The sequence below is a fragment of the Fistularia commersonii genome, chromosome 8 (assembly GCF_037954325.1).
Source record: "Fistularia commersonii isolate RoL2024-O1a breed Wild chromosome 8, RoL_Fcom_v1.0, whole genome shotgun sequence".
Lineage (NCBI taxonomy): Eukaryota > Metazoa > Chordata > Actinopteri > Syngnathiformes > Fistulariidae > Fistularia > Fistularia commersonii.
Window position 1 is genome coordinate 6920001 of NC_141291.1, and position 13641 is coordinate 6933641.

Genomic DNA, 13641 nt, shown 5'->3' on the forward strand with positions numbered 1-13641 from the left:
GATCTTGGAATTCCCTCAGCTGAGGTTTGAGGTGTGACCGCTGTCAACTCAGAAGATGAGGGTCGACGCATTCCTGACGCATACCTCTGCCTCATGGAGGTAAAATACCAGTAAACGTACAGAAATAATGTTAATGTAATTGGAATGTAACTGGTTAAAATATGTCTAAGTACTTGTTTACTCTGAAAAACATCTTCATTTCAAAACGTCCAAGCCCACGAACCCACCTGCATACCCTTCCTCACGTCGCACCGGAAACGAGGGCTAGCGCTTCTGCGTCACCGACTGCCAACGCTTATGCTCTGCCCGCAACGCTTCACCTTAAACAAGTTACTAATTCAACTACCTCGACGACCTGTTTGGATACCAAGACCACTTCTAGTCCCTTACAATAATATTTGTTCTGACCTGGTTGACATTCTAACAGCTCTCAGACGTGATCATACTCGGGCTAATTTCACCTCATAGCCTCGACTTAAAAAAACAGCTAGTAGCTTGCTGACAATGTACATATAAAACTAAATAAGATAGAATAATGACAAAAATAGCAACCTTTTTTTTTTTTTTTTTTTGAAATCTGTTGCCAAAAAAAAGCAGTAAAACTACAAAGTAAATAGAACTTAATAAAACGTTTGTCCTCCACATGTTTTCCACTTTTGGAGCTTTGCGTCTGAGCTTGCTGCCAAACTTGCAGTTGACAGCGAACCCGTCCACACACACTGACGCGCAAGACGGACTTTTTCATTTGCTAATGCTCAGCGCTGACGGACATAAAGGATGAGCATGTCACCGTGGGACTGTGAGAAATGTCTTCCCGATTCCTCGTGAACACTTTTTGTTTCAACCAGCGGAGCATTGGAGATCTTATCATCTCCCTTTAAACAGGACAATTGTTCAGCTCGGAAAAGTGTTACACACACTATCAGCAGCTGCATCGCTTTGACGGCAGGATCAACCAAAAACTATGGAGTCTACTGTTGAATGCTTGTCACAGAGTGGTCCACTTCCACACAGTCCCGCTTATGTTATCGACGGACGGCGTGGAACCCGTCACTGTGGGCGGCAGCCAGACCGAGCGGCGTGTTAAAGCCGGACGCAAAGCTGGAATGAAATAAAATGATCGAAAACACTGAGCGAATATTTCCATTTCATGTATTTTTAGGGGTTGGGTGAGATTTTCTACGGGAGACTTTCATTGTTTTTAAATTTCACCACCTCCACTGACTTCTGAAAGTGATAGATAGTAATCAAGATTTTTACTTTTTTCCCCAGAAATACAGTAACATTAGGGCTGGCACTTCCCCCTCCTTAGCAAGAGGGTTCCCGATTGGATTTGGACACGGGTTTCTTCCGAGTTCCCGAAAAAGACGCGCTGCAGATCCTAAATTGTCCAGAACGACAGCGTGAACGGTTGTCTATCTCCGTACGCTGCCCTGTGAAGGACAGCCGACCGATCCGGGATCCTACGATGAAGGCATGAATGCTAAACACTAACGCGTCGGCTTTTCTGAAATCTCTTGCCGTTGAAGAAAAAGGACTATGAGCAGCTGAGCAAAACATCAAAAAGCTGAGGAAGAAAAGTCTGCCTGTATGACAAAAAAAACAAACATCCGAACTCATGTATCCAGCTCGGCTATTTTTGCCAACGACTGAAATATTTACAACTCTCGTTTAAAATTCATAAGTGAACCGGAGAGATGTTACCGCCTCTAAAAATATGCCTCACAAGGTAATGGAATATAAAATATTTATCTTGATATAAATCCTTATTGTTTAGCATTCCTATGTTTACGTCCCTCGTCAGAACGTGCACCGGGGGCAGGCTGCAGAGCCAAGGCAGCAGATGTTGTTCTAAGGATTGTCACTTGGGAAGACTCCCAGTGAGTCCAGAGGAAGTTTCTCTTGCGCTGAAGAATTTAGGAAGCGAACACGAAAATAAGATCCGCGCAATTTAACTGCATTTGCACTCACAAGTTACTCTCGCATGAGGGCATTGGCTGTTTTTCCTTATGCGTTTTGTGAGAGACGGATCTGGTGGTTGTTATGAAGGGAGGCCGTGGGACACGCCCTCCGAAGAACACACATGCACACAGCCCGGGGTGTGCGAAGAGCTGTAAATTACACAACAATTACAATCCTAAGAGAGGGAGTGTGAGAAAGAGAGGGGACAGAAGAAGGAAAGTGTACATTCCCCAATTCTTGGATGTTAAAAACAGGAATGACAGTCCTTGGAGAACACTCATTTTGGTGTCTTCCCTGTGTCTAACTTGAAGAACACGGTACGGCAGATCTTCCATCCCCCTTTCTTTCTCCGCCTTCATGTTTCCGCCAACGGGTGTGCCTCACCTCCCCTTTTTCCGGGCAAAGCAGGTAATAAGGGTTGGACCTCCGAGTCAGGCATCACCGCCTCCATGCGACAAGTTATACAAGCGACTGACCGACGGGTATCTCCAAGCGATTCATATTTTTCATGCTCATGAACGGCGCAAGGAAAAGGTACCGATTCTGCTCATCTTTCACGAGTCAAGGGCAGCACCGTCCGCAAACAACTGTAGTTTCTTCCTGTGTGAGAATCGGGTAACAAGTTCCCCGGTGCTGCGTCGATCGCTGAGGCTGGGCGGGCGACTGATGGTCAAGTACCCTGCGAACCCGCCGAAGCCCCGCGGTGAAGATCCTCCTTTTGAGGACGCGCCAGTGGTCCGGCTGTGCCGTGGCCAGTCGTAAAGTGAAATGTCGTCGTCTCGGAAAACTACATGGGGGGGATATTTAATGGCATGTCACTGACATTTTTGCCGTTGCAGCCTGGAAAGACGCTCCGCCCGAGATCTTCTGGCAGCATCTCGTCGAGGATTCAGGTCTGAATCCCAGCCAAGGTCGTTTTAAGGCCTGACTGTCCTTAGTCTCTTTCCTAGACTTTCGTCTAAGCTTACGGTGCTTTCCGCCGGACCGCAACAATCAGCACGAAGAGGCGAACCCGAGAGCGGAGCTGAAGCTCTCAAGGACAATGTGCAGACAGCAAAAATGATGGTGAACGGACCATGAAGGAACCACGCGGGAATAGAGTCAGGAAGGGAGCGACGGTCTTCTGAAGAGATGCGAGAGAGAGCTTAAGTTACGACGAAACATAAAAATAACAATAAAGTGAGAGCAGTGCGAGACGACGGGTTTGTTGAGGAATTGGGTTAGACATTTCTTGGCTACGGCTAACATCGGCCCTTCGGCTGTTTCGGGCGGGGTTCAACGGAGTTCATGTGACGTGCTGCAGACAGACATGAGATTTATACAGGGAGGGGCAGGTGTGACCAAACAGTAATGTCCTGTATTAGCCGAGGAGAGAAGAATGTCATCTTTCAGCTGCTTTCTAACGTCACCTCGTGGAGAATACGCTAGGTTCCAGAGCATTTGAGCCAGCTCGGTTTCCCTACCGGCCTGCCGTCGAACAAGGAGATGGCGGGCGTGTTATTTTGAAACGAAGCTCTTTCAATGCCTCAATCAAAAAAGAGACGTTCACAAAAAAAAAAAAAATCGAATTGAGACATTCCTTGGGTGCAAACTGTTTATCAAAGCAGCTTCTGTCTGACTTCAGAGGCTCTGCGCTGACACAAGCCTCTGCTTTTCTGAGTCTTGTTCTATTCTGCTCTCCGCGGGTCTGTCCAACAAAACCCAGTTATGTAATAAGGACACGGGCCAGATGAAATGAAGACAGGACTACCTAGCTCTCCTCCACTTGGCACCGACCAGGTCAACCTTTATTCACTGAAATGTTTTTCTCTCCGATGTTTGCCCGGCGGGACCGAGACACCAAAGCCGCAAGACCAACAAATCAGAACTCTGAGTTAATGCATTTGTCCCCCTGTCCAACTCCCATTTTCTCCAGCGAGGGTAAACGGGTCCAAGCCGACTAATGAATAACTCTTAACAGGACTGACTGAAGAGGAACTGTAACAAATGCACGATAAAGAAATAGTCTTGTTTACCAGCACATTTGGCTATCTCGTCCGACTGCCGAAACTGTTGGTGCTGTGTGGTACGCCGCGGGATGAAAAACCACCATTGTTGTTAAAAAAAAAAAAAAAAAAAAAAAATCCCTGAATCCCTCAGCGCGCCGAAAAATACTGCTGCCGAGAACTGTTATTGTAATTTGAAAGCGGGGACGGCGGTGAATCATCAGCTCTGTTGATGCAGGTGCATTTCCTTCAGCCTCGTGATGTTCTTATGAGTTCTACTGTCAGCTTAAGATGCACAGAAGTCTACATTACATTACATTACATTACATTGCATTTGGCAGACGCTTTTATCCAAAGAGACTTACAATAGAGGACATAGGGACTGCAAATACACTTGCAAATACACGATGCACAGGAAATATACAGAACAGTAAGCTTGGGTTAGTGAGGGTTTTTTTTTTTTGGACAGACACACACACACACACACACACACACACACACACACACACACACACACACACACACACACTGCAAGTCTAGAGGTAGAACTACAGGTTACTCCTGCGCATCTAAATAAACTGCACAAACTAAGAAGCTTCAGAAGCAGCCAAACGGTGTGGCGGCTCCAACCCGCAACAAGACGCTGCTGTTTACCGGAAGCTCCTTTTGAATTTTGCGGAAGAGTATCGTCAGCGACCGAAATGAGTTGTCCCCTCGGGGTGTCCGGGCTCTCCCTCGGAGATAAGAGTGAGGAGCTCAGAGCTGAACCGCTGCTCCTCTGCATCGACAAGAGGTGGCCCAGGCAACAGGTCAGGGGGTGCTCTGGGAGGGACGACATCCATGTAAAGTAATAGAGGGCGATCTCCATTAAACTTGGTAAAATCGCACCTTTCACCGCTGTTAGGACCAATTTGGAGGGGGGAAAGTGCAACTTGCGGTGCATCCTTCAGTTACACAGTAGCAGCTCATTTTATCCACTTCTGTCCACAAGGGGAATTATCATTTTTTTATTCGTGAACAACAGGAATGCAACAGGCCACGTTTAGCGCTTACATAAATATCCATGCGATACCATCAGAGTAATCCTTTTCTCATACCAACCGACGCGTTAGATACGCCGAACCTCTGTGACTCAGCGAGCGTTGTTTGCACTGGATATGATGGGTGTCATCTTATTTGTGCGAGGGAGAAAGGTTCGCTGATGGCACTGCAAGATGATGGCCTAGATAGAGGCCAGATGGCTTCACTTGCAACGTCCATTGACTGCCAGCCTGTGCTGCGGGAGGGAGGAGGGGGTCGCAGAGTGTGTGTCATTGTGCGCATTGTGCGGGAAGACATCAGAGGTTTGCGGCGGGACTGAGCAAGAGCAGCCGATTAAGCATTAAATCTGCTTCTAATCTGTGAATGTTTTCTGCTGCGGACGGGGCACTAACAGATACTGTAACAGAAAAACAGAAGTCTGCGGGAATAAACACTAATATAAACTGCTCCACACACACACACACGTAAACACATGAGGCTTTCACTAGCACGTAAAAGGGAATTAGGTTTAAAGGCTAAAGGTCAGGGGTTGCATGTCAGTAGCTGAAGACACTTAGCATCAATAGATACTTGAAGAGAGAGAAATGCTGGGGGAAAGTCAAGATGCCGTACAGCTATTTCAGAAAAACACATATTCTAAATATGCTACAGCGCTACAACACCGGTGATTGGCTGAGTCTGTGCAAAACTGAAGAGTACTTTTACTCTTGATTACATAAGCAGCAGTAAGATGGCTGTGTTCTGTTTACAGGAGTAACACGTCTGAATGAATTGGCTAGAAGTTTAAGGACACGGAGATGAATTAACAGGGAGCGGGATAAATGTAGAGCGCATGGGATGAGCCGTCTAAACTTAAAACACACCGCTGGTGACGGCAGGCCAGTTTGGCAGGTATACGGTTAGCAAACGTTAGCTGGGATGCCCCGCAGCTACCCAAGAGGTGCAACCACGCTAATCCTTTTAGCAGCGCGGAGATCAGTTGCTAAACTGAGCGCGTCGTATTCGGTCAATCCCTTTGACAGGAATGTTCCACCGTGGAAGTAGTAGGAGTCCCTCCATAGCCCCGCCGGATGGCCCCTGGCCTGCTTAGCATTACGATAAATACGTACAGAAATAATCGGCATATTTCAGAGCGAAAAACAAGGCGCCGATAAGTTTTTCTGCCCATTCAAACGCCAACTTTCCTCTCCTTTTCCCAGATTTGGGCTCCTCGAATCCTTCGCTAGAGGAGCGTGATTAAGAGTACACATGGTTGGAGGCGGGCTTCCAGGAACAATCTGAGATGATGTTCAATTGAATTTCTCTCAAACTATGCGAGACCATCCCAGACATTTCCTGTTGTGCGGATGTGCCGTGACCTTCTCTCAGGGCGGGCGTCTTCGCAGCGCTAACCCAACAGGCTCGCGCCGAGAATGAGGTAACGTCAGCCGCTGTAACGCGAGACCTCAGCGACGAGGGGGGGGGTGATGAAGGCGGGAAGGAAAGGGGAGATTACTTTTTACGGTATCCAGGTAACGGACGTAAACAATGTCAAAGCAAGACTAAACGTGGCTAAGCGCGACATCGCGGTATGACAAATGGATATGGGGCGGCTATTGTGGCATTCAGACAAACGAAGATGTTTAAAGCGTTGGCAGCTTGTTGTTTTGGCCGCCGTGTGACGGGCGTTTTTTGTTGGTTTGCTTTGTTTGTTTGTCTTTTTCGACCCGTACTCACCGATCTCTGAGATGTCTGAGGTGCCGGCGGTAATTACTTAGAAGGTGCTATGATTCCATGCACGTTTACACTTTTGTTTACAACCAAGACCTTCTGTACTCCATAACCTCGCCATTACAGGAGTCCGAGTAAAAACAAATGACCTAAAGTGTTCATGAACACCTACATTTTTCTTCAGAGCGTAAAAAGCACATCTTGTGACGACCATTTCCAAAAAGCACACGGTGCTCCTTTCAAAACACTCGGAGCATGTGGCCCCGCAGTGGAAAATGTTAGCTAGTAAAATGTTGGAAAAGTCAGTGTTAGAAATGCACTCCTTGAAAAAAAATAAAAAAGCGAAAAAAAAAAAAAAAAACAGCGAGGCCGGTAAAGGCGAGAGCTGTCCAGCGTGGATCTCTGAGGAGGGTGACGTAATAAAAAAATCTGGGAGGAGAGGGTTGGCTGAGGATGGAGAAGAGGGGGGCACAAATATGTTGACTATTACAAGCTCAAGCCCCCCCCCCCCCCCCCCCCCCGCCCCCCCCACCATATCCGCGGCGGTCCCACCCAATGCCGAGGCCCATCTGGAGCGCCTTGTGACCCGACTGATTAAAAGCAGTTGGGGCTTCGGATGAGATATGGCCAGTGGAATGTCGAGACCGTGGAAAGGCCCAAAATAAGTATGTCCGAGGGGTGTGTGAATTTCTACGATGTGATACTCCGCAAGAGGTGTTCGGTATCATCGCGAGTGGCGGTCTTCAGCCGTCCGTCGCCTTCAGGTTGTCGTATCAAACCGTAAAATCGAATCTCCATAAACCGCCGCTCTGTCTTGTCACGACTCGGCACGTGACTCAAACTCGTGGAGTCTGCAAGTTCAACAGCCACGCCTTTTAAGGTCATCGCCAGCGGTGGAAAGCAGATACTCAGGCCTTCCCACGTACGCCTCGTCACCTGCACACCTGGAAACCCCGGCTCGTAACTGTTACCTCATAATCAGGGGGGTATTTTACGAGGTAGCGGTCGCGGCGCGGGATCATCCGCTTCCAGTGGAATTTCAAATGGAATCCAGGCCGGAGGCCTCCTCGCCTCTGATGGACGCGGTACGGGAACTCCGGGTCGATCGGGGCCGTTCTCCTCCCGGCGGGGGATCCTCGGTCGGTGGATGTTAGGCTGAACATGTGTTTCACTGCTTAATTGAATAATGAAGTGATGAGAGGAGAGGAAAAACCACAACGCCGAGAGCTGCACCAAAAACCTGCCAGGGGAGGACGGCGCGGTTTAAAGTTTAATACTTTGGTTTTCTAGCTTCATTTTTACAAGCTTTGTGGTTATGGTAACACTTTGCTTATCTTTCATTCATGCCAAAAGGAGATTTCAAAACTAAAAACACATATGTACTGACAAAGCCACGTCCTGAAAGCTAGCGGCTAAGCGAGCGTAGCATCGGGTGAAGTTCAGCTCCGCTAATACGAGCCAACGCAAGTCACGCTAAGTACCGCTAATGAAACCTTTGCAGAAACACGTGGCCGCCTTTTTGGCTCCCGCAACTGCTCTGATGTTTCACCTCTCTACGTTACCGAGGATAATTATTTTGCATCGGAGCTGCGTGTAGCGCACGAAGAGAGCAGTCACGTAAAACAGGAGTATCCGTTTGTTCTTGGGAAAAGGACAAACGGACCAAATCAGCTGCCGCGCTCTGGTGTCAGACGTGAATCAGAAAATATCAAAATGTAAAAATTTAGCTATCTTTTAACTTCCTTCGATGCATTAACAGATGCCGAAAATGGGAGACACGGCACATAACTAAAGACACGTGAGAGCTTAAAGTCCAATTAACATTAAGTAAACACACCACAGCTATGTGCTAATATGCTAATCCCCGCAGCCGCCTACAGGCCCCCCCGCACCTGAACAATGCCATCGATGTGTCCTCATAAATTCCGCGGCTGGATTTGCCGCGACGTGGAAATGTTCGGGCTTTAAATTCGAGCACGGAATCGCCGTCACACTCAGCACGTGCTCGGCCTCATGCGAAAACAAAACACAGAGGTTATTTAACAGCCTGGACCGGGATTGTGAAAACGGCGCCCGGCTGAGCGCGGCGGGTCTCGGCGCTGCGATGACCACACCCGGACCCAGCTGGAAACGATAAAGCCGCATACTCCTCGTCTCTTCCCCTTCCACTCCATCTCCTGTCCCTTCTTATTACCTCATCTCACCGCACAGAGAAACAATTAAAACGCTCGGGCGGAAAGTCGAAAGTTGAATAAAAAGTGTGCTTTATAATTCATCCTCGGGCTTGGACGGACGGACGGACGGGGGGGGGGGGGGGGAGTGTTTGCCGCGTTCTCCATCACCGCGGTAAACAGTCAAGCGGGAAGGCATTGTCTTCGTCGTGCACAACGCCGGCCCCCCCGCTAAAATAAATAAAACCCGCGGAGAAACAGACTGATTTCATTTGCGGAGACTTAAAAATGGCGGGTGAGAAGAGAAGACCCCTTGAGATTTTGTGGAGTCGTACACGGTCGTGCATTCTCTCATGACGCCGTCGAATTGGTCGTCGGCTCATTTCATTAAATGTACTGGAAAAAAAAGGGGGCTGAACTCGTCCGAAGTATTGCGCAAGAACGCTCGAGGTGTGTGTGTGTGTGTGTGGGGGGGGGGTTATGAATGTAAGCATTATGTCATCTCATCTGCATAGTTTGGTCCGGGAACAGCTTTTGGGCTTCTTATTGGATTCCCCAGTGACTCCTGGCACATAATGCATGCATAAAATAAAGTGGGTTGTCTCGCGGAGCAGACATCACCGAGGGCTTGGAGGGAGCGACAGAAAAGGAAAGGTTCATTTGATAATTACGGATCGTCACAAAATACAATCACTTCTTGGGCTGCCAACTTTTAGAACAGAAAATGAAACTGGATTTCAAATGTGAACCGCTCGGCCAGTCCAGCCAACCGGGACAAAGGAGATTACTTTCACTCCTTTCTATTGCCGCCTATCGCAAGCGCTCGCAATGGGGAGGCAGCCAATCGACAGCTCTTTTACTGGGACGCCTGAGGAGCACAGATAAAACACGCCCGACTTTAAAAGAGCGGCAGAAAAGGGCACGGCGGTGGGGGTCGGGGGTCGGGGGGGTCGATGTGGGAAGGGAGTGGCCGACACACTCCGCTTGGCTATAGATTGTTGGTCAGGGCTCAACGCGGGGATTATTCGTGCCCCCCCCTCGTCACCCCGTTTTGTGTGATGTAACACCTCACGGTCAGCTGATCGGGTTTACATGATCAGTGCCGGTATAACTGTAGTGGCAGTTTTGGAAAAAAAAAAATGAAGAAAAAAAAAAAAAAAAAAAAAATCGCCATAGCAACCCCCTTTTTTTTTTTTCCACTCCGCTCCTAACATTTACAAGTGTGCACGGAAAGAGAGCCCCGGGCGGGATGGAAGAGATAAATTATGAACACCTATCGATGACAAGAGCACAGCACTGGGGGAAAAAAAAAAAAAAAAAAAACAGAAAAAAAAACATTGCACGTGCAGTCCTCCGCACACACACACACACACACACACACACATACACTCGCGAAGCTCCTCCCCCTCCTCTCTGCAATGCACCAAAGAGAGCTGCACCTCTTCCAAGCCACTTTTACCTCATCCGATCAAAGGCCGTCCCACCGCATCCCCCAACATCTCCCGCACCTTCTCACTATCAATACTAGCACGCTTCAAAAATGATAAAGCAAAATGCCTTTAAATTGGACCGTTCCCCGCTTTGCCAAGGTTACGTCACAAGGACGCGCTCGCTCGACGCCGCCTAGCTAACGGCTCCGGGGGGGGGGGGGGGAGGAAGCGTCGTCCCGTGTCATGCGATTTTTCCGACATTCTGACTTGACAACACCAGAGCAGCATCTCTGTAGATTTCCCGCAGCTCGGCGCACATATGTTGGGGGGATTATGTGTCCGCAGAACGCTCGGGAGGGGGAGCGAGGGGTTACTGTGACAGTATGAGGTGAATCAGCATTCTGTTCACACTACGTTTCCCCCGCCACCTGAGCCCGACTGCCGAGGAGTACGGCGCTCGTAAATCCGCCGCCGCCGCGGATTCACGTGTCCGTTAGCTGCACCGGAGGAAGCCCCCGCACCGCACAGCTGTGCAAAGTCATAATGACACGGCGGCGGTATTGTAAGGAGGAGAGCCTGCCGGTGCCGCGGTGTCACATGTGACCTATTTCTGCGAGGGAGCTAATTCAAGGACGTCCATCTGTAGGCGTTCGGCACTCTCGTTCGTGGAACTTGATCGATTCCACTCAACATGCTGATATTTGATAGACAGAGCGCATTCGTCCGTCTCGGCTTTGACGACCCGGTAAACACATTGAAGTTTTAGTCCGTGTCTCAGGATACTATGCGGCGCGCACACACACACGCACACACACTGCGGCCTGTGTGTAAACACCGCCTGCTCTCAGTGGGAGGAATTACTTGACAGTTTAAGACCTTGTGTTCGTTGTTGTTGTATGAAGCAACACAAGGGCCGTCTATTTCTTCCTCCGCACAGACGGCGGAGAAATATATTTACTTTTCTTCAAAGTGTGTTTTTACAACGCGCAAAGATATGCCGTGCACCGCGGCGCGTTATCTTCCAGTGAAGAAACCCTCGCGTTCACCCGATCCTGCGGCTCGGTGTCGGTCGCATCTCCTAAATCCACTTAGCATTCTGAAATAACAAAAAAATAGGTTCTGACCCCGTCGGGGGAAGACCAAAGTTACCCCCCCTCCCCTTTCGCGCGGCAGAACTCAGAGAAAGCTCCTGCTCGTTTGTCAACTTCACATTTCCAAAGCGGGTTTCGGCGCCACATTAAGTTCTCAAGACGGCAAAAACCGAATCCTCCGGATTGATTGACCTTGTGCCCGAGAGAAGCGCATAAAGAGCAGACAATATCAATCTACCGTCTCGAACAAATTAGACTGAATGCGAGAGTTTAAGCCGGCTGCTCGGGAGATAGGCTTATCGCTTTTCCACAATGCCATACATCAAGCATGACAGGCCGGCTTTAACTGGAGCAGAAGAAGTAAACTTAGGGCATAACTCTTCTTTTTATACACACAATTTTTCGGGGAGGGTGTCCGACACAGGCCCTAAGCATAAGTCTCATTAATGTTCTGGTGTCCGCTCCAGACCGGTCTGGAAGTTTTACGGCTCGCCTTCCCTCCCTTTTTCCCGCTTCACTCGCCGCTTTCATATGCAAATGCACGGGGCGATTGTGTGGCCTAACAGCCTGGAATTCCTCCACCACAAAGAAGAAATGGAGATGGAAGTGGAGAGCAGAGAGCAGAGACCGGACAACTGCGAGCCGATACACATCAGAGGCCAGGATGACGGCCGGAAAGCCCGCCGATGGATTTCATCCAACGGATGGCCGTCATCCGTGGGACTGCAACGACGGCGCCGCGTCCTATCGAAATTATCTCGCCGCCATGTTTGGGGTCGATGCAAAGAAGATATTTTCTCAAACGAATAATTTGAGATGGTTGGGGTTTGTAATCGGGCTAATTAAGGATGTCTCATCGAAAGGCAATTGAGCGATCGCTCGACACGGCACTTGGAATCACACCGTTTCTAGTGTTAGCTTCTTTTAGTCGCAAACCACAAAGCAATCAGGGGGCCCGGCCCCGCGGGGACCCTTCCCGACCCGGGTGGGTGCGGTTCATTATCAGACGTCAGCTGAGGTGACGACCACCGCGCCACGGCGGAGGCCGTCCCCCAACGCCGACGGAGTCGGGGGTATCCTAACAAAACAGAGGACATGTACACCGCCCTTCCGTCGGGCCGGCTCCTCGGGGGACAGAGAGCAGGTGCACCAATTAGAGTCCCCGGGGTTTCCCTTGGCCAGATGTCTGGAAAAAGCCCCGTATAATTGGTTTCCTCATCTATGAATTATTGATTCTGGTTGCTGCTTGAGGTTTCTGACAGGAGAAGGGTCATGACAGTGCACACTTTGACATACTTTCCTGTTTAACCCCCCCGCGTCGTGTCAAAGATACTCAGTGTGGAGTGCGAGGGCACATGGAAGGAGTACCACCACAGCCAAAGGTGAACCGTTGCTATTTTCTGCATTGTGTGCTTTAACTGAATGCACTATGACACCCGTACCAACATAGTAGGATGGGGTTTTTTGGTTGTTTTTGGTTTTGCTCAACCTGGTTATTCCCCGTCAAGGCCCAGCAGTCACTGGATTGTTTGTTCGCTCTACGGAGACGAGAGCGATGGCTATCGTTCACAAGAACGCTAAAGCTCGGACGATAACAAAACAAATATTTTTAGTCGGCCAACACTTTAATTGAGCGGTTGCTTTGTTATCAGAGGGACTGTTGTTGTTGCTCCCTGGCTGCTCCCTCGCCGTCTCACACCAGGTGTTAGCCTGTAAATATTTCATGAGGCCTCAGTGGTTTGCTACTGGCACACAAAGGCCAGCTTCAGGGCCCCGAACAGCGGAGGCTCTCTGGAAACAGAGGCCTATCAGTTCAACTTGGGACGCAAACAATTTTCAGCGCTACTAAAATTGAATTAGGGGACGGGGCGGGCCGGGGAGCAGCGCCGCCGCAGCGCTCGACACGGCGAGGCTTCTTTGCTCCTCACATCAGGCATTCCTTGGCAAAATGAAAAGAGGGAAAGGAGGAAAAAAAAAAATGCAACAATGAAGAGCCTGTGTGAGTTTCCAGTGAAGAGGCCAAAACAGCATGTCAGAGATGACTTTGAGTCGGGGTGCCAAGTTGACGTCGGTGCGTATAGACAGAAATGGATGCACGACGAGACGCGATCACAAAGAGCGCTGTATGTCCGACGGCTCGTGCACGTTAACATGCATATTTGCCGGGTGACTGAATATCGATATATTCCTAATCAAGATCATACCACCGCCTTTAGTCGAGGTTAAAAATATATTTCAGTGAAAGGAGCCC

The 13641-nt window shown here is 49.2% G+C and overlaps 1 protein-coding gene across 3 annotated transcripts in view; it reads right to left on the minus strand.

Moving 5' to 3' along the window:
• Nucleotides 1-13641, minus strand: part of arhgap21a (Rho GTPase activating protein 21a) — a 77264-nt gene that overhangs the window by 53692 nt on the left and 9931 nt on the right. The window lies entirely within an intron of this gene.